At 37.3% G+C, this 27,837-nt stretch overlaps 1 protein-coding gene across 2 annotated transcripts in view; it reads left to right on the forward strand.

The window, feature by feature from the left end:
- Positions 1-27,837, forward strand: part of SUGCT (succinyl-CoA:glutarate-CoA transferase) — a 712,850-nt gene that overhangs the window by 128,723 nt on the left and 556,290 nt on the right. The gene's annotated exons all lie outside the window — the stretch shown is intronic.

Below are 27,837 nucleotides of genomic sequence, written 5' to 3' on the forward strand. Positions count from 1 at the left end.
CAGGAAAAGCCCACAGACAACAACAGCAAAAGCTGTCTTTTTGGAATACTTAAATATTGTCATGTTAAATCAAATGGGCCAGGAAGATTTTGTTGTATGTAGACATTGCTGTTGAATTAGAATTTTAAAGGCTATTTATATTAAAATGGGTCTATTACTACTTGTGAGATAAGAATACATTTGGTTCTATTTTATTGTCACTTGAGTTCCGTAACCTTTTGACCAAGAGTTTCTTCACCTTTTTTGTACTGTGGACCCTTTGAGTAGTCTGGTGAAGCCTATGGACCTTTTCTCAGAATTATGTAAAAACATAACATGCATAACATGCATAAAATGGTACACTTAGAATTGTAAGGGAAACCAGTTATATTAAAATATAGTTATTTCAATGTAAAAACCAATTTTGTGTTATGATAACATATATGATTTTTTACTAACCCATTAAACCATAATATCTATTATTGGACTTAATAACTATTACAATTTTGAGGTAATATTGAACATAAATTATTTTTTTCTTAGACAAAATTAAAGAGTTGTCTAGAGGTAAGAAAAACATAAAAATGGTTGAAGGTAAAATGCTATGTATGGGGTTTCAACATTAGCTTTGAGTCACAGTGAGCATTTGGATGGTTATATAAAAGGGTAAAATAATTCCCTCTAAATGAATGAACAGTCTCCTAAATAGAGAAACATAGGTGTTAGTTATGGGAAGAAGCTGAAAGCCTTTTCTTCCCTCCTTTAATTTTATAGCTGTAAGGAACCAGAGGTAGGGTAAGTGACTGGCTACAAATTACACATTCAATAAGTATAGAAGCCAGGAAGGTTTCATGGGTATTCGATCTGTGCAATCACAGAGGGTCCTAGGCTTAGTTAATGCTTTGTTATTACTGCCTTGAGATTCTTAATTATTTTTGAATGAGAAGCCCTACATTTTTTTCACTTTGCACCAATACTTGTAAATTGTGTGGCTGGTCCTGGATTTGGAACTCTACTTAAGTCTCCTGATCTTTACCTAGACTGCTTTACTTATATGTCAATGATTAACTAGCTCTGGAAGAAATTCTCCTGTAGCGTATTGTAGAGTTTAATTATTTTCTAGCACGTAACACAATGGATTCACAATGTGGAGGTGTGTGGTTCCCTGGGGATAGGCGTGGAGGGGGCTGGTATCCCTGTTAGGGTTGTTTGAAAGTGAGGATATACAGTAAGTACAGTAAGTCATGCATGCATACACATATACATGTATTCCAGTCATTTTGGCTATGTATCTATGTTTCTTGTTCATGTCCTCCCCCTGGTCTGTAAGTTCCATGAATGCTAGAATAACATTTGTTCCTGCTTACAGTGGTATCCTCAAAGCCCAGCCCAGTATTTGTCAGAGTGGGCTCTCCCAATCTTTTGAGATCCATAGGAGACCCACTGTTAGTAGTGGGTATGTCTCATGACCCTTTGGTGTGCTAGGAAAGGCTAGAAAAAGGAAGAAAACCATTGAGTTAGGTTAAGTACTTGGTAAACAATTAATGATGATGCTTTTAGCAAACCTGCTAGCAGTGATTTAACCTATTTGCTATAGCTAATCTAGTCAAAGCTTGCTAAGATTATTAGTGTGCTTTAGACTCATTAATTTTTAGAAAATTGAGGTAAAATTGACATGTAACATGATACTAGTTTCAGATGTACAACATAACGATTTGATATTTGTATATATTGCAAAATGATTACCACACTAAGTTTGGTTAACATCCATCATGATACGTAGTTGTGATCTTTTTTTCTCATGATGAGAACTTTTATGATCTACTCTTAGCAGCTTTCAGATATGCAGTACAGTATTATTAGCTGTGGTCACCATGCTGTACATTACATCCATGTGACTTCTTTATTTTATAACTGGAAAGGTGTACCTTTTGACTCCTGTCACCTATTTTACCCACCCTTTGCTTGTTGCAACCACCAATCTGTTCTCTATATATGAGCTCAGTATTTTTTTTTTTAGTAGAATAATTTATTCTAGACTCCACATATAAATGACATTGTATTGTATTTGTCTTTTTCTGTCTGGCTTATTTTACTTAGCAGATGCCCTAGAGTCTATCCATGTTGTTGCAAGTGGCAGGATTTCCTTCTTTTTTTCATGGGTGAATAACATTCCATTGTGTGTGTATATATGTACAACATTTTTTAATCCATTTATCCATTGATGAACACTTAGATTGTTTCCATATCTTGGCTATTGTCATTACCTTTTAACTGTAAAAATAACTTCTTATTTTAGAGCTATGGACTTTCACACCTACTATTTTATATAATCTTCATAATCACTTGAGGTAGGTAGGGCAGAAATTTTTTAAAAAGATTTTATTTATGTATTTTAGAGAGAGAGCATATGTGTAAGAATGTGAGCAGAGGGAGGGGTGAGGGGGCAGGAGAGGGAAAGAATCCCAAGCAGACTCCACACTGAACACAAAGCTGGGTGCTGGGCTTGATCCCATGACCCCGAGATCATTTATTTATTTATTTTTAAAGATTTTATTTATTTATTCATGAGCCACACACACGCACACACACACACACACACACACAGAGGCAGAGAGACACAGGCAGAGGGAGAAGCAGGCTCTGTGCAGGGAGCCCAACGTGGGACTCGATCCCGAGTCTCCAGGATCATGTGCTAAACCACTGAGCCACCCGGGCTGCCCCCATGACCCTGAGATCATGACCTGAGCTGAAACCAAGAGTCTGATGCTCAACTGCCACCCAGGCAAGTAGAGCAGAAACTTTTATTCCTATTTTATTTCCAAGGAAACTGAAGCTGGGGGAGGTTGATCTGCTTGACCAACAGTCACAGCAAGAATTCTGGTTTCTGATCTCCTGACTGGTTCTCTTTTCCTTACTTCATAAAGGAAAAAGCTTTGGCACCAAAGGACAGGCAAAATCCAGCTTTCCTGTGGGGAAGCTCCAGGGAAGAAGGCAAATTTAGTAAGAGGCAGAGAAGCAATGGAGCACTCAGTAATGAGGGAACGCATAAGACTGGCTCCCTTGCTCCCACCCTGCATACCAAGAGTCAGAATAAGACAGTGCAACAAAGTGGGCCCGTCTGAATCATTATCTAATCGTGTTTAGATCCAGTGATTAAAAACTATCATGCAATTTACCCCGATGGACAAATGTTTCTGTTGAAATATGAGAATTTTGAGAAAGAACATTTGGACTGGATTTTTTTTTTTTAATTTTTTTTATGAGCTCTTGTCAACTGAGGACTCATTGTGTCCTAGGCACAATGTGGTTGCTAGGTTGGAGTGGGAGGGGACATATCAGAGCTTAGTAGTCGAGGTGACCATGTCGTACAGAAGGGCTGGAGGTGATGTACACAGTTCTCTGTAGGTCTCTGACAGTTTTAGAACATGTTTGGGCCAAGATTGTTAAGGGCCTCAAATATCATGCTTAGAAATCTGGATTTTAACCTCTCAACGCCTTCGTTTTTTTATCAGTTCTGTTGGTGATGGTCTTTTCAACCAAAGACCATGTCTCCTTGGATACATGCTATAGTTGCCACATGCCAATAGCATCTGAGCTCTGATGGTGCTAGAATTTCAAAGGGGAGTGGTACAGACAATAATTTATGTTGAAGCCTGTCTGAAGTTCAAGGCAGTGGGTGATAAGAACTTTTGCAAGCTCTGTTCACCACTTTTTGCCTCTACTCTATATTTTGTCTCTGTGCTTCTTTTCTTCTCATGTGTGATCCTCAAGCCTTGAGCATATCTCTCCTCCATCTGTTTCTCACTTGTCTTTCTTTACTTCCTTGTTTTCATTCCTATTCTGCACTGTCCACCTTTTCCAAGTCCCCTTTTCTCCATCTTTCATTATATGGAGGTATAGTTGAAGCAGTTCTGGTTTCAGATCTTACATCTTTATACTGTACCATTAAAAAAACTCACAGAATCTTTTAGCAGTTTCCGTGGAAGGAAAATGAAGACCTTTTTTGTAGAAGCCCCAGAAAACCAGACCATATATTTCACTGGGTTAAGTGATCATTCCTAATTAATGAGCACTAAAAAATATGCTATTTGGCTTAAGCTGTTTTAGGTATGAGGGATGGGATTAACCCTACCCAAACCATATGACTGTAAATGGGGAGATATGATTCCCCCAAAGAATGGCATACTTATTTTTTGGCCAGAGAAAGGGGAAATAGATGTTGGGGGGTGGTGGCAATCAACATTATATTAGCAATACTGGCTTGTTTTGAGAATTTAGTGCACTAAAAAGATGTGAAATATTCTTTGTAAATTAGTAAGTATTCTGATGACTAGCATTAATTTTATATTAGGTTATTGAAAACACATTTGCGATGTCAGAAATGTGCTGAGATTAAAAAGGTGGTTATTGACATAATTATTTTATTATCATAATTATTATAACTTCGTAATAGAGAAATTTTGACTAACTTTACTGAGTTTTTCAATTTAAGATAACATTTCTAGATTCTAAATCCAAATACCAAACCACAGAATGATTAAACTCTGTTTTATGTAAATGGGAAATGCTATTTCTAGGTACTTTTCAAAGTAATATAATAGGAAACTTCACCTTTTAAAAAGTGTGTTCATTTTCTCTTTTTTATATAAATGTTCACCTGCATTAACCAGATAATATTTGAACTTAATTTCAGCTGCCTGGAACATGACTGCGATTTCATGCAGTGGGCAAAAAACATACTTTTCTACTCATTTTGATTGCATTACATAGAGTGATGGATGATTATAACATTCGATATCAGTTGCTAAAAATGAGATTTTGTACTCCTTCTCTTAAAAGTGACCTAGTGTATACAATTACACAAATTACACTTGATTTGAATAGTAGCTAATTATTAACTCGAAGCTGATTGCTTTAACCACAACAAAACCATTTCATTGTAGAGACACGACAGTTGCCGGGATGTGGTTTACAAGTGGGCACCAAATTTTTCGTAGTTTCAAGGCTATGAACTTTTAACCCTTGTCATAAAATTCTTTGATTTTTTTTTTTTAGTCTTAATATGATTTAAAGTTGTCAACTGAAGATTGTCTAACGTCAGCATCTAAACAGTATTCTTTAGATGATATTGGTAAATAACAAGGAAGTGGGTTTGGATGTGGTTCCAATTATTCTGTTGCTCTTATTCTTCTGTTGTGGCTTACAGAAATATCTTTTGGAAGTTTTAATATCCTTCCTGTACTTAATTGCAACCAGGCTCCCCTAATTACTACTACAATGAGTTTTTTTAGCACCAAATTTCCATAATTATTTTCACATATAGAATGTTTTTACATTTTTAATGTCACTATTCTTTCTACATGTTTGTAATATTGCTCATATTTAGGGTAGATAAAATTTTAGCTATCATTATTGTAGCTATGGATAAACTTCTGAATTTGAAATAAGTAAAATAATCTGAAGTTCATCTTTTTGTGTCTTTAGATACCAATGTTTCTGCTTTTTAAAAATTCTATATCTTGTTTAAAAACATAAAAAAGTAAAAAATAAAAACAGGGTTAGTGAGGTATGTTTTGGACATCATAACATTCACCATGTTTCAAGGGATCACTTAATAACTTTTAGTACAGTTAGTGAGTTATGCAACCATTACCATAAATCAGGTTTTGAAATAAATACTTATACAGTCACTGCTGGTCTAGGTTGTACCCATGAGGCTAGAATGGATCAGTTTTGAGTGGGGAAGGATGTAGGGTTGGGTTGACTCAGAATTCAGGGCTCATTATGATTCGGTGGGCCTCAGACAATTTTGCCTTTGTGAGTCTTTTCCGTCATAAAAAAACTAAGAATTATAGCTGCATTGGTATAAAGATGAATATAATTCATTATTATGTATTAATTATTATTGCATTAATTTTTTCTCCTTTTGAAAGAAATTAAAGTTAAAACATTTTGTGTGCTTCTGAAGTATTGTGAGCATGATGCCTAATTGATAAGTCAGTTCTGGAAGAATTCCCTTAAGAATAGTCTGTAAATGTGCCAAATTTGTGAGGAAAGAAATTATGTATCCAGGAAGGAAGTGGAGGCTGAAAGTTGAGATCATGCAGAAGGATGAACAGAGAATGGTAAGGGAAAGACCTATGACCAAGGAAGTTGACAGCATGGAATAGGGAGGGAGAAAAAGAAATTAAATTGAGCACTAAATTGAGTTCCGGTGCTGTGTTAATGGGATGATAGTAGTAACAAGAGCTAATATCAGAAAGCTTAAGAAATCAGAGAACTCTGAGTTTGCATTTGAACCTCACTCTTTTGACAAGCCTACCGCATTCCTGCCATGAAGGCCTGTGTCAGCCTCGTAATCCTTAGTTACTTGAGGCCAATTTTTAATCCTTGTCCAGCTTCTAGTCTTTGCTTTCAACTTAAGGCCTCTCACTGCTTTATTAAAGTTCAAGGGGTACAAATAGATATGAACATTTATCTGATATCAAGATGACTAATTAGGAAGGTGAAGATACACAAGAAAGTAAAAAATTAGATAACTTCCAAAGAAAATTAAAATTTTAGATAATTTATTTCATTATTATTTTAATCTCTATAAATGGATTTGAATACAAGTTGTATTCAATATTCAATTTAGATTGAATACAAGTTGTCTACAATATAAAACATGGTTTTCTTTCTTTCTTTCTTTCTTTTTTTTTTAAAGGAAATCCAGTGAAATGTAACTGTGTTGGAGGATGCTCTGGTTTTGTATAACTGAAATCCTTAGTTATAGTCATTGGCATTGCATATTTTTATATGACATGAACCACACTGAGATAAACTAGAACTTTTAATTTTTAATAACTGATAATTACTAGTGGGAGAGTATCTCAAAGGAGAAAAGAATAAAACAGGAGGACAACTTTCATTGTGATCTAGTTTAATTCTCTTATTGGATACTTTAAAACAATCTGGTGATTTCAAAATGTTCTGAAAAATAATTAAGATCAATAAAAAAAGTCAGAGGAGAAGCATCCATTGGTGTTGACAAATATTCACTAAATTTAGTTTTGTCTTTGCAAAATCTTGTAGAATTAATGAATTGAATTGACTGTTCCTAAAGGTAGGTTTAACAATATTAGAATTGCCTGTGTTACTAGAGTTAGAACAATTTGTTTTTGTGCGAAGTTAATTGATTCTGCCTTCATCCTTGTACTTTCTAGGGTTGGAAAATTTTATGTAGAATATAATGTTATAATCATATCCTTTTGTGTTGGCTAATTAATAGTGGCTGTAAACCTGCCATAAGTCATGGACCAACTGATTCCTAGAGGAACATGTCTATTTGGCTTCAACCAACATGTCTATTATGCCATCAGTGTAGATAAAGGATAAATAAATGACTAACATCAAGCATGGTGGCTGAGACTTAATTTCTAGGAAAATCACTTTAGTTCTTTACAGAATGTAAATGAAGTATAATGATAAATAATTTTTAAGTTTTTTTTTTTCAGAGCCTAGAGTCCTTATATGCCAGCATATACAGTAAGATCTTGATTAGCTTAAGCATTTAGCAATTTGGATATTCTGGTTGATTTCATTTTCTAGATGACCGAAGGCTGCAAGGAAACTATTTTAGTTTCAACCATTTTCATAGAAAATCTTCTAAAATGCTTTAATTTACCTTTCTGTTGTGGTAAATGCCATATACTAAATATATTTTCACCTTAAAAGTTATTTTTCAGATATCTCTCTTTTTTAACCTATTGAGATACTCCCTTTAGGGAGTAAGGAGTGAAATTGAATCTGCTCTAGTAGAATTTATTTGCCATCCATCCATTATTCATTCAACCATCCATCCATCCATCCATCCATCCATCCATCCCTGTTTCTCATCTACTATGCCAGAGAATACAATAAATGGTAAATAAGCCAGCAAGTTCCCTGCCCTATCGAATTTATGTGGTCATTGAAGATGTAGATAAAATAAACAAGTAATAAATGATATATCTGCAGTAGGAAATAAACAGTATAATAAAGATAATGGACGTTTCTGTTAGCCAAGGCAAGATTATTCCAGAGAGAGGGAACAATAAATGCAAAGACCCAAAGCAGGACAAGACTTAGCATGCTCTAGGAACTGACAAAAGGTTGATGTGATTAACTAAAGGACATCCCTTGAGGTTGACACTGACACTAAATCTGGCCATTTATCAATTATCATCTGAAGAATAAATGTGGGTGGTGACATGTAAATAATAATCTAATAATCTTTAGTAAGTAGGCACATTAAGAGTCAGTAACAGACTTTTTTTTAGTGGGGATGGAATTTATTGGCACGGTCCTAGGTCAAACCTATTGGGTAAGAATTGAGTTCCGGTGCTGTGTTAATGGGATGATAGTAGTAACAACACAGAACTGTACATGGCTTTAATCTTTTCTATCACTGGGGCTAACTGGAGACCAGTACCAAGAAGATTGAGATAGGACTGTTGTGATTACAAACCACAATGTCTGCCAAGGTGCAACACTGATAAAGTGGTATCAACTTGCTAACCTTGGAGTAGATGCTGTATTTTACAGGGTGTATTCTCCCAAATTGAATTATTGAGAACGTCTTTAAAAACATAGTAAAACTTGTAACGCTATACTAGACACCGTTCTAAGCACATTACATACACTAATTTATTTCCTCAATGGCTCTGTTGCTCCCATTTTACTGAGGAGGAAACAGAGGCACAGAATAATCATGTAACTTGACTTACATCACACAGCCATTCACTAAGTGGCAGAGCTGGAACCTGGACTCAGTCTGGATCCAGAGGCTGCTATACTTTTACTCACAAGTATGTAAGGCCTTCCCAGTATTCATTAATTTATTTATGGACTTAAATATTAGTGCAGTGCTACGAATACAATGTCATGGTGAATAGGGATGTTTGGGAATATGTTTTAGCTATTACAGGGCCTATACAAAGATAATATATCTTGACCTGTCTATTGGGAGAATGAGTTTTTAAAACATATTTAATTAATTAATTTATTCAGAGAGAGAGGCAGAGACATATGCAGAGGGAGAAGCAGGCTCCCTGCAGGGGAGCCTGATGCGGGACTTGATCCTAGGACCCCGGGATCACGACCTGAGCCAAAGGCAGACGCTCAACCACTGAGCCACCCAAGTGTCTGAGAATGATTTTAATAACATGATTGTTTCTTGGTCTCATATCTTACAACTTTACTGGGTTAATTTTCCTAGTTCTTAATGCAGGCCTCCATCCCAGGACCCCAGGATTGTGACCAGAGCTGAAGGCAGACACTTAACTGACTGAGCCACCCAGGGGCCCTAATTACTTAATTTTTTGCCATATGATTGTTCATAGTATTTTCATATAATCATTTTTATCTCTGTAAGGTTAGTGGAGATGTTCACTCTTTCATTCTTGATTTTAATAACTTGAGTCTTCTGTTTTTTCCTTCTCATCTCCCTTAAGATTTGTTAATTTTGTTGATCTGTCCAATGAACTAACTTTGGATTTCACTGATTTTCTCTATTGATTTTGTCCATTTTATTCAACTTATTTCTGCTCTTTATTATTCCCTTCTTTTTCCAATTTTGGGCTTAATTTGCTCTTCTTTTTTTGGTATCTTATGATGGAATGTTAAGTTGATTTGAGGTCTTTTTCTTTTTAAATATGGGAAGTTTCAGCTGTAAATTTCCCTCTAAGGACTGTTTTACCTTCATCTCATAAGTTCTGGTATGTTGTGTTTTCCTTTTCTATTATCTCAAATTACTTTCTAATTTCCTTTTGTGATTTCTTCTTTGATCCACTGGTTTCTAGGAATGTGTTGTTTAATTTCCACTCATTTGTGAGTTCCCCAAATATCCTTCTGTTAGTAATTTCTCACTTCATTCCATTGCAGTTGGAGAATATTCTTTTTTTTTTTTTAAGATTTTATTTATTTATTTGAGAGAGAACATGAGCAGAGGGGAGGGGCAGAGGGAGAGGGAGAAGCAGACTCCCCACTGAACGCGGAGCCCACATGGGGCTCATTCCCAGGACCCTGGGATCATGACCTGAGCCAAAGGCAGACATTTAACCAACTGAGCCATCCAGCACCCCTGGAGAACATTCTTTGTGTGAATTTTAGTCTTTTTAAATGTACCAAGGCTTGTTTTTAGCCTAATGAATGGTTTGTCTTAGAAAATGTTCTGGGTATACCTGAGAAGAATGTATGTTCTGCTGCTGTTTTGGGGTGTTACATAGATTTTTGCTAGGTCTGGTTGGTTTATATGGTACATGATGTTTAATATTTTGAGGACCTGTCGTTTTTTCCCCTAAAATAGTAGCAGTCTTTTACAGTCTCACCAGCAATTTATGAAATATCTCCTTTTTCTTCATTCTTGCTCACTATTCTCTTTTTTACTTTAGCTGTTGTAAAGTAATTAGTGTAAAGTGGTTTTGATTTGTATTTCTACCCTTCTATTTCTCCATTGATTTTATCCCTAGTCCTTCTATCCATTCCTGAAAGTGGAATATTTAAGTCTCCATCTGTTACTATTGGATGGTCTCTTTCCTCCTTCAGTTCTCTCAGTTTTTGCTTCAGGTCTTTAGTGCTCTGTTGTTAGGTTCATGCATGTTTATAATTGTTATGTCTTCCTTATAATTGGAACATTTCATCATTATAGAATGCATTGGTTTGCTTCTAATGACAATTTTTGGTCTTAAAGTCTTATTTTTTTCTGATATTTGTATGTACTCCATCTGTTTTTTGGCTACCATTTTCAGGACGTATTATTCCCCAGGGCTGTCATAACAGAGTAATGTAGACTGGGTGACTCCAACATTACAGATTTATTTTCTCATAATTCTGGAGGGTTGAACTCTGGGTCAAGGTGTTGTCAAGGTTGACTTCTTCTGAGGGCCATGAGGAGAGGTTCTGTATCAGGTTTTTCTTCTTGGCTTGTGGATGGTCATATTTAATTGTGTTTTCACATCATCTTTTTTGGCACATTTGTGTCCAAATTTTCTCTTTATATAAAGACATCAGTCATATTGTATTAGGGGATATCACAGTGACCTCAGTTTAACTGAATTGCCTCTTTTTTTTAAGATTTTATTTATTTATTTGAGAGAGAGAGAGAGATCATGAGTAGCGGGGATGGGCAGAGGGAGAAGCAGACTCCCTGCTGAGCAGAGAGCCTGATGCAGGGCTCAATCCCAGGACCCTGGGATCATGACCGAAGCCAAAGACAGATGCTGAACTGACTGGGACACCCCTTAATTACCTCTTAAAAGACCCTGTTTCCAAATATGGTCTCAATCTTATTTTTTTTTAAAGATTTTATTATTTATTTATTTATTTATTTATTTATTTGCGAGAGAAGGAGTGCACGAGAGTGCAAGTGGGGGAGGGGCAGGGGAGAAGGGGGCAGAGAATCTCAGCAGACACCATGATTGAACCAGCCAGGTACCCCTCCAATATGGTCACATTCTGAGGTACCAAGGTTAGGACTTCAATACATGAATTTTTGAGGAGACACAATTTAGCTCATGACACACATTCTTTCGTCTTTTTAGTTTGACCTCTTTGTGGTTTTGAATCTAAAGTGTGTCTCTTATAGACGGAATATGGTTGGATCAATTTTTTTATGCATTCTGCCAATCTCTGCTTTTTTAATTTGCCGTTTGCTATTGTTTTCTGTATGTCTTATGTTTTTTTGTTTTGTTTTGTTTTATTTTTTTGTTTCTTCACTAATACCTTTTTTTGGTTAAATAGATATTTTCTAGTGTACTATTATAATACCCTTAATATATATGAAAAAAATATTTTTTTCTTTGTTTTCTTAGTGCTGCCTTAGGAATTACAATTAACATCTTAATTTATAGTAATCTATTATAGATTAATACCAACTTAATTTGAATACTGTGTAAAAACTTTGCTCTAAGGTAACTTTATTTCCTTCCTTCTACTTTGTGCTATTATTGTTATACATTGTGTGCTCTTCAACACAGATTTACTACTATAGGCTCTGTTCAGGTTCTCTTTTAAATCAGGTAGGAGAAGAAAGATTTATAGACAAAATATATTTACACTAATCTTTTATGCTTACCTATTTTAGCTATCTCTACTGGTGCTCTTTATTTCTTTGAGTGGATTTGTGTTATTGTCTAGTTTTTTTTTTTTTTTAAGGAGATAGAGGCTTATTGAATACAGTACAGGGAGCAGCAGGCAGGACAGCAAAGGAGAGACTGTTTGCCAGGAGGCAGTAATAGGGGGCGATGATTAAGAGGGAAAGTGAAGAGATATGAGAGCATATGGAATTTTCTGGTTTTTGGTTCCTGTGCCCGGTTGTAAGTAACACATTGGTCAGCTAGGGCTTACTGGATATTTTGAGGTAGGTACCGAATGGCCTGTTCGTATCCAGCCTGGTAGTCACTGTGGGCCCTTTCACCTTACTCAGGTTTCTGTTGCTCAAGCCTGTTGCTTAAAAGTGGCCTCTGTATTCCCCCTGACAATGACAAAGTTTTGGCATTTGGGCAGAGGTCTCATCTTCAGTAGCTGCTTCATGCTGGATGGGGGTGAGGGCAGGCTGTCCTTACCTAAACTTATTGGTCCATCGGGGGTTCTTTGCAGTTATAAACCAGAACATGGTATTATATTAACGTGCTGGAAGGTGATTGGAGTGAAATTCCTTGGTGGCCAGATCGATGGGATTTAGGGGGAGGGGATCCTCTGATAGCATGTGCTGGAATGCTAGTTGAATCATCATTTGTATATGGAATTGTTGGATTCACTCAGGTATGTAGGAATGTATTTCTTAGCTGCCTTGAACCAATGTATCTCTTAACATTTGCTCTGCATGTGTTGAGGCAGAGTTCACAACTCTACCTTCACTTCATGTTTGTGCAGAACCTGAAATTCGGCTGTAAATGAAACATTAGGCCTTCTCAGGTCTTTCTTGCTCATGCACATGGCCTTCTAGATTGCCAAGGAATATGTTGAGCTTTTCAGTATCCCTATGGATATCTCTTTATCCAGTGTTTCTTTTTTAAGTTTTTGGGTAGCCTCTTGTTTGCTCCAAACAGTATTGCCACCTTAGCTAGCTGGGATGTTAAACAATTATTGCTGATTGTTTTCCACAAATGTCTTGAGGATAGGGTTTTTTGTACTGAGTAAGCTCTGAGGGAAGTCAAATAAAGCAACTGTGAAAATGAAGCTTTTCCAGGGCACCGCCAGACAGGTTGAATAGTGACAGTTTTCTGGTGATGGGGCTTTTTCATAAACTTCTAACTCATTCTGCTTACCTCTGTGGCTTCTAGATTGCTGGTATTCTCAGCTATTTGTGAGGCTGTTGGTTTTCAAGGTTGCCTCAGAGCTGGTCGAGGTGGTTGGAATTATGGCAAATGAAGACATCATAAAGCTTACTGTCCTTACTTAAATTCAGGCATTTTTCTTGAATAATCATTTATCAGTTGTTCTAAGGCTTTGCTTAACTTCCAGGTTCTGAAAAAGTTGAGAATTTTTCCAGTGTTTTCATTTTGGAAGTTGTATTAATTAGAGTTCTCTAGAGAAACATGTAGAGTGTGTGTGTGTGTGTGTGTGTATGTATACACACACACACACACACACACACACACACACATAAAAGCCAATAATTTAATTCAGTCCAAGTCTGAAGGCCCTAGAACCAGTAGCAGGAGTAGATGTCCAGGGGCAGGAGTAGATGAATGCTCCAGCTCAAACAGATTGCATGATGGGTTGGATTGGATGATGTCCACTCGAATTGGTGAGATGATCTTCATTTGCTCATTATTCAAGTGCTAATTTTTCAGGAAACACCAGAAATAATGTTTTACCAGATATCTGGGCATCTTAGTCCAGTCAAGTTGACACATAAAATTAACCGTCAAAGAACTTCCCTATGTATGTATTTCAAAATTTTCTAATAACCACAATAAAAGAGTAAAAAGAAGCCAATGAAAATTTAATTATATATTTAATTTAACAAAATATACCCAAGATATTATTTCATAATATAGAGTTGATACACATTTTAAAAAAGATTTTATGTATTTATTCATGAGAGACACACAGAGAGAGGCAGAGACACAGCAGAGGGAGAAGCAGGCTCCCTGCAAGGAGCCTGATGTGGGATTTGATCCTGGGACTCCAGGATCAGGCCCAGATGGAGGCGACGCTAAGCCGCTGAGCCACCCAGGTGTCCCTTGATATAAAATTAAGAAGGAGATACTTTACATTTTTTTCCTGTACCAAGTCTTTCACATTTTATATGTTCTTTATACTTATAGCACATCTTAATTTGGATTATCTTCACCAATGGCTCAGTGGTCACATGTGGCTAGTGGCTTTTGCAATGGGCAGAGTAGTCTTAGAACGCAGAAGAATGGGAAGACAGTTTGAAACTCTAGTATTAGAAATTCTAGTACAAGAAAACCTTGACCACTTGTGTTGAAAGGGAAAAGTAATGTTTATCTAGGACTGTGTCCACTCTCTGCTCCTTCCTTGTTACCATTTCTGGTAGACTGAATAATGGCCTCGAAGGATATCAACATTCTTATTCCCAGAACCTGTGAATATGTTACATTACATGGTAGAAAGTACATTGTAGATGTGATTAAGTTAGGGGTTTGAGGTGGGGAGATTGTCCTCTGTACTTACAAAGGTCCTTAGAAGACGGGGGTGGGGTGGGGTGGGGGAGACCAGAGTCAGTAGTTTGAGAAATGACAGTGATAACAGGAAGGTAGAGTGGTGTGAGGAAAAAGGCCATTCGCATGAGGAATGCACATGGCAATAAGAAACTAATTCACCATTTTAGCAGAAGTGGCTATAGGAAGTTTGGTTTTATATATAAATTTTTGTTGATTTTAAACAACTCATGTTCTGTGCAACTTAAAGTCCGTAGCAATTCTGTTTCAAGCTTTGCATCACTGAGTAAGGTACTCATTTTTAGTTTCAGGCATTTGATAGTTTAGATGAATTTTCACAAGGGCAGAGGACTAAAAAACATTGCCGAGAGACAATTGCCAGAAATTTCAGGGTAGTTCTGGAATCCATATATTTATCTCTAAAATTCCAGGAACACTGTGTCCTCTTGGTGGGATAGTTTGTTTTCAGTTCAATCAATTCTTTGTGAAACTGAACCACATTTACAGGATAGATGATAATGCAAATGCATTCTGAGGTTTTCTCTAAAGGAAGCTGCAAAAACTTAAAGCATGATTTGAAATCATGTAAATCATTGGGTCTTTTCTGAATGGTGACTTCCTTTCCACCAAATAGTTCTATAAATCTTTATATTTTTGATTTTATTGAACTTAAGCCAGGCCACAATAGTAAAATGAGTATGTTATCCTTTTTTTTTTTTTTTGTATGTTATCCTTTTTAGCTCTGTTCAATCCATAAGGCCCATTTTGTGTCTGAAATTTGCACTTCTTTGGGGAAAAATGTTTTTTAAATTTTGTGACTTATTTTCCACTGTATTCGGATATATTGTCTTAAGTTTAATAATGCAGTGTCTTGTAAGCCACTGAGGGAAAACCAAGTGCATCTGTCAAGTCTTTTTAACCACAGAAAAAAGATTTGACCTGAGAAATCATTTTACTTCTTGGACATTGGGTACCTAATTGAATATTGTTTGTTTTGAGGCATATTCTGTTTCAGCATCTTATAAATATCCCCAAACTGTTGCAGATTGATTTGTAGCAGTATGAAAAAAATATACAATATTTGTCATTTCCTACATCATAATATGTAATGAAACTGATTACATACTGATATTCAAGAGTTTGAGTTTTCTGTCAATGAAGGCTGGACTTCATACATTTCCTTTTCATTTGACTCAAAAGTGCTGAACCCCCCCCCCCCTTTGTATGTTGTCAAATTGGTAAAAAGTATTTGTTCATGTTTAAACCATACTTAACATTTTTCCTAATGGCAGGGTGTTAGGTTTTATTTGTTGCCACCATGACTAAGTGGGTATCAAACATTTTATTGTTTTTGTTATTGTTAAAAACTTTAAGTTGAGTGTGCCTAGACACCAAGGAATACTGAATTTGGTCTCTGAGCTGTACCTTTGTAACCAGGGCTCAAACTTGGCTGCACATTGGGATCACTTGGAAATTTCAGAAACTATTCCCTGTGTCCCACCCCCAGAGTTTTTTAGTTTTATTGGTATGGAATATGGTCTGGGCATTGAGATTCTTAAAAGTTCTCCAGATGACTCTAATGTACAGCAAAGTCTGAGAACTGCTATTCCACAGACTGATTCTCAAACTTAGGATGTGTGAAAATCACAAAGGAACTTTAAAAAAAAACCCAGTTTTTTAAAGCATACTTTTAGGTTTACAACAAAATTGAGAGGAAAGTACAGAGATTTCTCATATACTCTGTGCTCCTACGCTGTTACCAACAGCACTCTCCAGAGTGGTACATTTTTTACCAAGGATGAACCTATACTGACACATCATAATCACCCAAAGTCCATAGTTTAACTTAAGGCTCATTCTTGGTGTTGTACATTCTGTGGGTTTGGATAAAAGTATAATGACATGTATCCATCATTATAATATACAGAATATTTTCACTACTTTAAAAATCCTCTCTGTCTACTCATTCCCTCTCTTACCCCTATAACTACTGATCATTTTACTATCTCTAGTTTTGCCTTTTCCAGAGTGTCATATATTTGGAATAATAAAATATGTAACCTTTTTAGATTGGCTTCTTTCACTCTGTGATATGCATTTAAGGTTCCTCCACGTCTTTTTGTGACTTGATAGCTCATTTCTTTTTGTTGCCAAATAATATTCCATTGTCTGGATGTACTACAGCTTTGGTAATTATGGATAACCAAAGTTTTGGCAGTTATGAATAAATCTAAGGTTTGGGAATTATGAATGAAGGTATGATAAACGTCCACATACAGGTTTTTGAGTGATGCAAGTTTTAAATTTTTTTGGGTAAATAACTCAGAGTGCTATTGTTGGATCGTATGGTAAGAGCATATTTAGTTTTGTAAGAAACCACTAAGCTGTGATTTTTTTTTTTAGATTTTATTTATTTATTTTAGAGAGCGAGAGCATGAGTAAGGGGAGGGCCAGAGGGAGATGGAGAGAATCTCAAGCAGACCCTGCACTGAGTGTGGAGTCCAATGCGTGGCTTCATCTCACCACCCTGAGATCATGACCTGAGCCAAAAATCAAGAATCAGACACTTAACTAACTGAGCCACCCAGGCACTGCTAAGCTGTCTTCCAAAGTGGCTGTACCATTTTGTATTCCCCGCAGCAGTGAATGAGAGTTCTCATTGCTCTACATCTTTGCCAGCTTTTGGCATGGTCAGTGTTCTGGATTTTGGCCATTCTAATGGCTGTGTTGTGGTTCTGGGGAGATTAAAAAACAAACAAACAAACAAACAAACAAATTCTTGGGCCTCACACTCAAGCATGCCCTTTGAGTCGGTCTGGGGTAGAACTTAGGAGCCTGCATTTTGAAGCAGCATCCCAGGTGACTCTGATGCAGTAGATCTGTGGGTCACAATTTTAAAAGAAGGCATGTCTTAGAGTAAACCTGCAAGGTATATCTCTTCCATATATATCTTGATACTCTTAAAATTAAGTGGCATTAAAATTTCCCCACATAAAAATTTTAAAAGATTTTATTTGTTTGTAAGAGAGAGAGAATGCACACAAGAGCGAGCAGAGAGGCAGGGAGGAAGGAGTGGGAAAGGAAGAGAATCTCAGGCAGACTCCAAGCTGAGTACCAGGCCCAGCAGAGAGCTAGATCTCTCAACCCTGAGATCCTGACCTGAGCACAAACCTAGAATCTGATGCTGAAGTGACTGAGCCCTCCAGGCACCCTGCTTCCAAATAATTTTTGATCAGAACTCAAATCATACTTTTTAAAAAAATTTTTATTTATTTATTATAGTCACAGAGAGAGAGAGAGAGAGAGAGAGGCAGAGACATAGGCAGAGGGAGAAGCAGGCTCCATGCACCGGGAGCCCGATGTGGGATTCGATCCCGGGTCTCCAGGATCGCGCCCTGGGCCAAAGGCAGGCGCTAAACTGCTGCGCCATCCAGGGATCCCTCAAATCATACTTGATGTAGCTGTTTTTGGCTGGCCTGTGGGTTTATTTATATACTTATTTATTTTTAAGATTTTATTTATTTATTCATGAGAGACACAGAGAGAGGCAGAGACATAGGCAGAGGGGGAAGTAGGCTCCCTGCAGAGAGCGCGATGTGAGACTTCATCCCGGGACCCCAAGATCATGACCTGAGCCAAAGGTAGATGCTCAACCACTGAGCCATCTAGGTGCCCCTGGCCTGTGGGTGCAGTTATAGGCATCATTGAACTTAAGGTCTTTGCTCTACAAGCTTCCATGGGATCCTTAGCTCAACAGGGAACTAAAAGAACATAAAGTGGCTTAGAATGAACCTTGGTTTTCTAACTGTGTGGTACATCGAACACAACTTTGGGCAATGACAATGTGGAAACTGATAATCAGCAGCTGACCAGTCAGTGTGATCTACAGCCTCTAGGAGTGTGGGAACTCTTCATCCTGAACCCTCGACTAAAAGGAAAACAGCTGGAGAGAGGGACATTCCAGGGACCACAGACATGAACCTCAAGTCAGACTCCACTTCTCACGTACCAGCAAACAGAGTTCACATATTTGTCTTTTTAATCATATTTACACCCATAGATGTGTTATCCATCGTGGCATTTTTAAAAGTGAAAGAATTTAAAGATCTGGTGTAGCTGGTAACTGGGAAAATACACTTTACCAAATAATTAGATTTGTAAGTAGTTCTTTGTTATTTTAAGCAGAAAGTTGAGTCTTAGGAGTATATGTGAAATTATCAATTGCATAATGATTGAAATGTATAAGGGATATATAGAAAAGAGACAAATGTCTTCTTCAAGGTTTCTTCCTGATGACTGTAGTGGGGTGAGCATAGGACTTGTCCACACTTTCAACAGAAAGAAATACATGTTCAGAAAAAAATGTTAAAAATACACAAATATGTTACTGAGTAACTGAAAGTTTTTTGCAATTCCACTCCTTAGCAATAACCACCATTAAAAGTTTGGTGAGGGACTCCCCGGTGGCTCAGTGGTTGAGTGTCTGCCTTCAGCTCAGGGCATGATCCCGGGGTCCTGGAATCGAGTCCTGCGTTGGAGTCCCACAGGGAGTCTGCTTCTACCTCTGCCAATGTCTCTCCCTCTCTCTCTGTGTCTCTTATGAATAAATAAATGAAATCTTAAAACAAAGTTTGGTGAATATTTCAGGAAAAAAGATTTTATCAAAAGAACTCACTAATGAACCTTTCTTAAAATTGCTTCTGGGAACATATATAATTATTTTGTCTTAGGATATAACTAGCTGTATAATATTATGGTATTGGATGAAAACTGCACTTTAGAATTCAGTTAAGTTGTGTTGTAAACATGCCTGGCATGATATATTTTTTTTTTTAATAATTACCTGTCTATTTAGGTCTATAGATACATTTTGCCTCGTTCCATGCTTGCTCAGCCCCTCTCCCTGCATTTCTGCCTCTCATCCACCATGTGCTGTGTCTACTTCCTTTTGGAGGTTCCACAGTGCAGGTACTGCTGACCCAGGGGTGTGAGGGCTACCCACACTTTGCACTGCTCTTTGGAGTGGATGTTTCAGCCCTCGTCCCTGACTGCTTCTGAAATCCATTATCCACGGTTTGAGAAGTTCTATTAAAGAAGCACTGAAGGGACGCGTGGGTGGCTCAGCGGTTGAGCCTCTGCCTTTGGCTCAGGGCATGATCCTGGGGTCCCAGGATCGAGTCCCGCATCTGGCTTCCTGCAAGGAGACTGCTTCTCCCTCTGCCTATGTCTCTGCTTCTCTCTCTCTCTGTGTCCCTCATGAATAAATAAATAAAATCTTTTTTAAAAAAACACTAAAGTCCTTTATATGGTGACAGCATTATAACATCACTGAGTGACAGAGGCTACTAACAATTTGTATTTGGAGGAAAAGGAAGCATTCTCCTACATGATCAGCAGCCTTATTTTACCCTTCTATTTAATAGTTTGGGCTGTTCTTGTTAAAGTCATAGGTTTAATTAAGAAATTAGTGGGGTGGGGAATTTAAAGGTGAGGGTCATTTGGCAAAAGATATAGTAAATGAAAAGATAGGCATTACTAATGTAAGTTTCATTTTTTATGTGAAAATTCTGAATTAGTTATAGAACAGATTATGGTAACCTGCAGCAGATGATGTGCCTGTGATTCATCTCCCTTATCACTGGATGGCGCTGTGAGCTCATGAACTGCGCCAAGCTCTCTGGTGGTTGAAATCTAGTGCTACCATCTTTCTGGAGAAGGCTTTTTATGTTCATTTCTAATGTTTGTAATTGCACTTGTTGCTTGTTGTCAAATATACATCAAAATTTATAGTGTTTATTACGTAGAACATTTTAATCTGAATGCATTTTTTTTTTTAACTTATAAGGTAAAACCTCACTTCTAATTAAGTTAAAAGAACTTAATTTTGAAACTTATTGTTGAATTAACTTCCTCTATTTGGGGACCTTTTTTTAAATAATAAATTTATTTTTTATTGGTGTTCAATTTGCCAACATACAGAGTAACACCCAGTGCTCATCCCGTCAAGTGTCCCCCTCAGTGCCTGCCACCCAGTCACCCCCACCCTCCGCCCTCCTCCCCTTCCACCACCCCTAGTTCGTTTCCCTGAGTTAGGAGTCTTCCATGTTCTGTCTCTATTTGGGAACCTTTCTATTTAGACTATGGAGTAGAGGTGAGGAGCATGGACTCTCCAGCCAGAGAGCTGAGATTTGACTCCTCAGTACGCTGCTAAGTAGCTAAGGGCTTGGGCAAGTCATAAAACAGCTCTCTGCCTGTGTCCTGGTTCAGTAAATGGGCTGACATCAGTGTTTGCCTCCTATGGTTGCAGTGAAGATTAAAATGCCCTAATGTACCTAAAGTGCTTACCGCAGAGCCCATTATGTGGGAAGTGCTAAATAAGTGTTAACTTTTATTATTATATTGCCATTATTACCATTGTCTCTTAGTTTTCCTGTTTTGTTTCCTTTCCTTGATCCCTCTTCTGTACTCTCACCTTATTGCTGCCTTCCTTAACTTTGCATGTCCAGACATAGGAGCACATTGATTGCTGCAGAGACTGATTTTTTTTTTAACGCAAAACCTTTACTTTTGATTAAGTCTTGGCAATTATTAAGAATATAAATATTAAAAAGTAAAAGTCAATCTTCGCTACTGCTGCTTTTCTTTCTTTCTTTCTTTCTTTCTTTCTTTCTTTCTTTCTTTCTTTCTTTCTTTCTTTCTTTCTTTTCTTTCTTTCTTTCTTTCTTTCTTTCTTTCTTTCTTTCTTTCTTCTTTCTTTCTTTCTTTCTTTCTTTCTTTCTTTCTTTCTCTCTCTTTCTTTCTTTCTTTCTTTCCTTTCTTTCTTTTAAAGTAGAGGGAATGTGCATGCTACAGTGCCTCAACCAAAATTTAAGCTAAACACACTGAGGACATATTGCTTATTATCATTATGCAGGTAAGACCCATGGATGCTGGCTGGAGTTTAGTCTAGGCAGAGGGCTGAGATCGCTTGTTATAAGTCCAGGAAATACTTTTTTACCTCTTAGCTGCAGGATCAACCTGAGAATTTTGAGTAGAAGTACTCGGGCTTGCCTTGGGTTCTTTTGCTAAAAGAACTCAGTACACCTGAAACCAGTATAATACTGCATGTTAACTATACTGGAATCAAAATAAAAAATATATAAAAGAGAACTCAGTTAATCTTCCCATAACTGAGGCCCAGGCTTTTAGCATTAAATCAGTGAAAATCAATATACTGAAATAAAGCTCAACATAAATGAGTACAGCTAGTACAAATTACTGAATACAGTTAAAACTTATTCTTTTGTTATTGTTTTGCTTTGTTTTTGTTTTTGGAACTATCAACAAACTTGTTTTAAGTGTAGCTGGATCATTTCCTGAGCGCTCCCATAGATACTAGAATGTCCTCTGAATGGGACATGATATGGAAAATGAGAGGCAAAGTGTTTTTCATAGTGATTGATAATACTGGGATTCTACTCCAGCTCAAACTTTATATTAAGAGCAATCTAAAAGGACACATGACAGTTGCTTTCCCGTCTTTTTTTTTTCATCTTGGTCTCTTTTTCTAATGTTACCTCTAAATGTGCTCATGCTCTTACTTTGCTCTTCCCCTCCGCCCCTTCCTTTCTGTTTCTTTCCTTTCTTCCTCTTGTTTACTGTCCTTGATTTGTTGCTTCAGTAAAACTGAGCTTATTTTTTTTATAATTTGGGGGCTAGGATTGAATTCCAAATACTTGGTATGTTGGGGCATCTCGAAAAAAAGGCAAAGACCTGTGATCATGCTAGCATAGGTCTGAGACTGAAAACAAGGCTAGCGGGAGGTAGAGGTGAGGAGATAGAATTTTATTTTATTTATTTTATTTTTATTTTTTTAATTTTTATTTATTTTATTTTTTTTTAGGAGATAGAATTTTAAAAGTGGTGCGTTGAGGTGAGACTCCTGACAAATGCCCAGATTGCCCCTTCCTTATGGTGTGGAAATTACTGCTAGGACTTATCCAGAAATACAAAACCCGTCGGTGGGAACTGTTTTGGGAACTTCTACTGGTCTGTGTTCTGTCCCAAATTTTGTCCTCTTTGTTCTTGGGACTGTGGCAGTGGTTTCTGGAGAATACTTTTCTTCTGGTGGGTAGGACTCTGATGCTCATGCCCCAAGGGAAGGGAGGGATAAATGAAAGCATTATTGTCTTTGGAAGCACAGACCTATGTATTACAGGGCAGGCTAAGCAACAGTCATCTGTGTGTGAACCCACGTAATGTGACATGAAAGAGTTTTCCTGACCACTATCATATCTGATTTCATGTTCAGACATTCTTATCGCGAGTCATTTAATCAGAGGTTTGTCTTGTGTCAGATTTCTGCTGCCCAGGTTTTCAAGATTTCTGTCAAATATCCATTTGTCTGCAGACAAGCCTAAAGACCTTCATAGTTTTATGAAGCAATGACGATCCTTTTCCCCTAGAAATGAAAATTCTCAGTTTTTCTTTTTTTTTTTTTGTTTGTTTCTTGGGAGTATTCAACTAAACAATACTTTTATCATTTAAAAAATACTATTTTTTTCTGTTTACCTTATGACTTAAAAATCATCACAGTGTTCTTGTTTTCCTAAGCAACACAGTGGTTAGGAAAGGAAGAGGAAGGAATATAAGGATGGTATTTCATTTTGTTTAACAGTATTGAGTTTAAGCTTAGGCCTTGTTTTTAATTATCAAGCAAGCACAGTGGCTCAGGTTTTTTTTCTCCCCCCCTTTGTTATCATCTAAGAATTTTCTTTTTTCTCATCTGAGAGTTATTTTGAAGACAGTATGTGACTGTAAACCAGGAGTTGCAAAGTTAGATACTTAAATACTCCAGGAAGGTAGTTAAAATGAGTGACCCTGAGCCAGATAAAGAGTAGGGAATGGTGGAGGATATGGGCCACTATCCACTCCAGCATTTGCTATCATGTGAGATTGTGGTGCCAAGTGTGGGATATGCTTGTAAATGTTCCACTGACTTTCTTTAAAAAAAATGGGGTATGATTTGTAGCATTTGACAATTCTTGTGGTGTAAATTTTTCTGTGTAGCTAATTTCAGACTTCTAATGAGATTGTTACTGAACATGTTTGGAGGAGGTATTAATAATCAACTCTGCAGAGCCAGCATAAGCTGGTTCCAGTATACCACTGCCCAGTATGGCCAGATTTCCAATTTTTGAAGTAAGAGATTCGAATTTTTATATAAAACTTTTCCATTTTTGAAAGACTATATAGCCCAAACAAAATATAGTAGTGAACCAAATCATGCTTCTGAGCTACCAATTTGCAACCCCTGAAGAAAAATTGCTGGTAACTTCTTTTAGAAATCTTATTAGAAATCGTTTTTTGCTACTTTACAGCCTAACTGCAGATTTAATCAATGGTTTGATTCAAACAGATGTTGATTTTTTTTTTAAAGTTAATTCCAATATAATTAACATACAGTGTTATATTCACTTCAGGTGCAAATGTTGATTTTTAATTAACACTTCCACTGGTATTTTTTTGAACCAACAGTGCTTCAATGTGTGCTTAATATTTATAAAAGTTAAAAAAATTGCAGTTCAGAAATTTCTTTTGTTAACAGAAACAATCAATATACTTTGAATTTCTAAAGCCGACTAACCTGTTTTGCCAACTGTGGGAATTGTTTTTTCCCTAGATGGATTATTTGTATCAATGAAAGATGGAAAACAACAATCTCATTCATAGAAATTACTAAATTGTTGTATAGTAAAACCCCATGTTAGCTGTTTGGTCTGTATTTGCTTGGGTAATGTTATTTTTTAAAAGGGTAATTTTTCATGGTTCTTACTTCTGAGTATTTTCAAAGTGCTTTTATGATGTTATTCTGAAATCATACAAACAGAGCTGTGAGAAAGTTGGTTGTTTTGCAAACTTGAGTCAGGGTTCAGGACTTTGTTGTGAGGAGTGAGACTCAGGATCCGAATTTCTTTCCACCAAACTGCCAAGGATGTCAAAAAAAGATTCAAAGACTCTGCCTCTTCAGAATTGTCTGGCCCTCCAATTGTGGTTAAGGAGTAGGTGGAGGATGTGGCTAAGAGAATGATCATTGTCTGATGAATATGAGAATTGACACAACAAAGCAGAGTGGCTCCTTAAGGGTTCTATCATATTACAGTCTTCTAGCATATAAAAACAGATTTGTGGGTATGTTAGAATGCAGATCATATGCAAATGTACCAAATTAGGGGCATATGAGAATATGGATATATGATACAGTGTATCATCAAAGGCTGATTATGTTGGTGTACCTTTGAGGTCTCTTAGAGGTGATGTTGAAAAGTCCAAACACGTCCACAATCTGCAGCTTAGATCTTAAAAGCCATCTAGCTTGTGCCATGTGGCCTGTTGTTGATGAGTTCTGACTGCGATATAAGTTAGCGATGTTCTGAAATCAGTTTCCTTGATTTTAATCTCTGCTGAGATGCGCTAACAAGAACAGAGATGAGATTGTGTTTGTATATGTAGTGGAGTATTCTTGTTGTTCCTGTTCCTGGGAAGTGACTCTCAAATAGTAAAGATGGCTGTAATATGGTGCTTAGATTTGCCGAAAGCATGCATTTTGTGGGTGTTGGTGGCAGGAGGGGGCAGGAAATGTGAAGGGAATGTGGTTATCGTGCAAAGTCAACTTTGAGATAAGTCCCCCAGTCGGCTTGGTGCCCCCACATTCCTCAGGAGGTTTTGCATATTGACTGTGTCTTCTCACTAGATTCTATCTTCCTGTGAGGGCAGAGAATCCATCTCTTTCAGGACGTGTCCCCCGCACCTAGCATACTGCCGGCAACCAAGTAGTCACTCAGTAAGTATTTGCTGCAGGAAGAAATGAAACGTACATAAACATTAAGACTTTCAAATAAAACAGAATTAGTATATAAAAATATAGAATGCGTTTTTTTCTCTTTTGGTGCTCTTAGAGTTGTTGTTTTTAAATCACTGAATTGGTTTTGTTAATTAACATGGCAGTCCTTGGCTCTGTGTACCGACATTCATTGCACAGATTCCTGCTTGAAGTGTAATGACATAACACATATTTTACCTGCTGAATCATTTGGTCACTGACATGATTTCTTGTTCTAATTCACACCTGGCTTTGTGCCTTTCCCTTGAACTCCCATGAGGACACTTTAAGAAGAGTCACCACTAAAGAACTTAATCGGGTACTGCATGCTGGTGAGTCTCCCCTGTTATTCTGGGAACCGTTCCACAGAGGTGCTGGAGAGTAGTGCAAGGTGACATGGCCAGACAAAAATCATCATCTGAATCACCTTTACATTCTTGGGTTTTAATCAGTGAGATCGATCAGATGTAGGCAGAGTAGTAAATTAATTTTTGTTCGTATGTCAGAGCTTGGTTTATAAGCTGCTGTTGTATGCAGGGTTGTTATATATAGCTCTGTGACTTAAAGGTTTTAGGAAAATGACTCAATTATAAAATCCTTCTCCCATGAACTTGGGGGAAATGCCTGAAATTCCAGTAAGAGAGATTCCTTCCTTTAGCTCTAAGGCTTTTGTGTCTTCATTAATTTTCTATTAAAGTCTGTATACCCTGGAAAAGGTAACATCGTGAACAGGCTTCACTTGACACCATTTTTGGTAATTTGGCTATGCATTCCAGCTATTGTTCTGTCTCTTTCCCCCTTTCACTGCCAAACTTAATATATTATTTGCGCTTGAGTTTTCTGCTTTCTACCCACTTTTCTTAATCCTTTGTGTTATGATACCCATTCCAATCACTCTTCTGATAGATACTGCCTTTGAAGGCTAATTTCTTTTTGTTGAGTCCAGGATTCTTACTGCCCTCCTCCTTGACCTCACTTGGCTATTTGACACACATTCAACACGATAACTTATAACAAGTTTCTCCTTCGGCCTCCTAGACACCACACCTTTCTGTTATTCTTACTTCCTACAGATTCTTTACAGCTATATTCTTTTCTCGTCTCCTCTTCGGTTGACTACAGTGCCCTATCCCTGTCCTCTGCTTTCCCTCTAAGTACCCAGCCTAGTCATCTAGTTCGATGGCTTCAGCCTTGTATTAATTCTCTATTGCCACATAGTAAGTTAACACAAATGTAGCTTGGAATAACACAAAGTTATCATCTCATAGTTTCCATGACTGAAGAGTCCAGGAAAGGCAGGATCGTCTGCTCAGGTCTTAAAAGCCTACGGTCAAGGCGTCTGGTTGTCTGCTGCTCTCACTTGGGGCTCAGAGTCCTCTTCCAAACCCATCCAGAATATAGTTCCTGTGGCTATTGAGCTCATGCAGGCTGTGTTGTCAAGGCCAGCAGGAGTATGTTTCCCTGAGCTTCACTTTAATTAATTAATTAAATAATTATTTTTTAAGTTTTTATTTAAATTCCGGTTAGTTAACATACAGTGTAATATTCATTTCAGGTGTGTGATGTAGTGATTCAACACTTCCATACCATACCTAGTGCTCATCACTAGTGTGCTCCTTAATCCCCATCACCTATTTTTTTTTTCCCATCACCTATTTAACTCATCCCTCCACCTCCCTCCTCTCTGGTAACCATCAGTTTGTTCTCTATAGGTAAGAGACTGTTTCTTAGTTTGCCTCTCTCTCTTTTTCCCCCCTTTGCTCATTTATTTTGTTTCTTAAATTCCACATACAAGTGAAATCATGTGGGACTTGTCTTTCTCTGACTTAGTTCACTTAGCATTACACTCTCTAGCACCATCCATGTTATTGCAAAAGGCAATGCATTCTTTTTTATGGCTGAGTAATATTCTGGTGTGTGTGTGTGTGTGTGTGTGTGTGTGTGTGTGTACCACATTTTCTTTATCCATTCATTAGTTGATGGACACTTGGGCCATTTTCATAATTTGACTATTGTAGATAATGCTGCTATAAATATTGGGGTATGTGTATCCCTTTGAATTACTGTTTTTGTGTTCTTTGGGTAAATATCTAGTTGTCCGGTTGCTGAATGGAAACTTCCATACTGTTTTCCAGAGTGGCTGCACCAGTTTGCATTCCTACCAACAGTGCAAGAGGGTCTCCTTTCTCCACATCCTTTCCAACACCTGTTGTTGCTTGTGTTATTGACATTCTGACAGGTGTGAGGTGATGTCTTATTGTAGTTTTGACTTGTATTTCCATGATTATCCTTGATGTTGAGCATCTTTTCATGTGTCTTTTGGGCTCTGGATGTCCTCTTTGG

Source organism: Canis aureus, chromosome 21, assembly GCF_053574225.1.
Source record: "Canis aureus isolate CA01 chromosome 21, VMU_Caureus_v.1.0, whole genome shotgun sequence".
Classification (NCBI taxonomy): domain Eukaryota; kingdom Metazoa; phylum Chordata; class Mammalia; order Carnivora; family Canidae; genus Canis; species Canis aureus.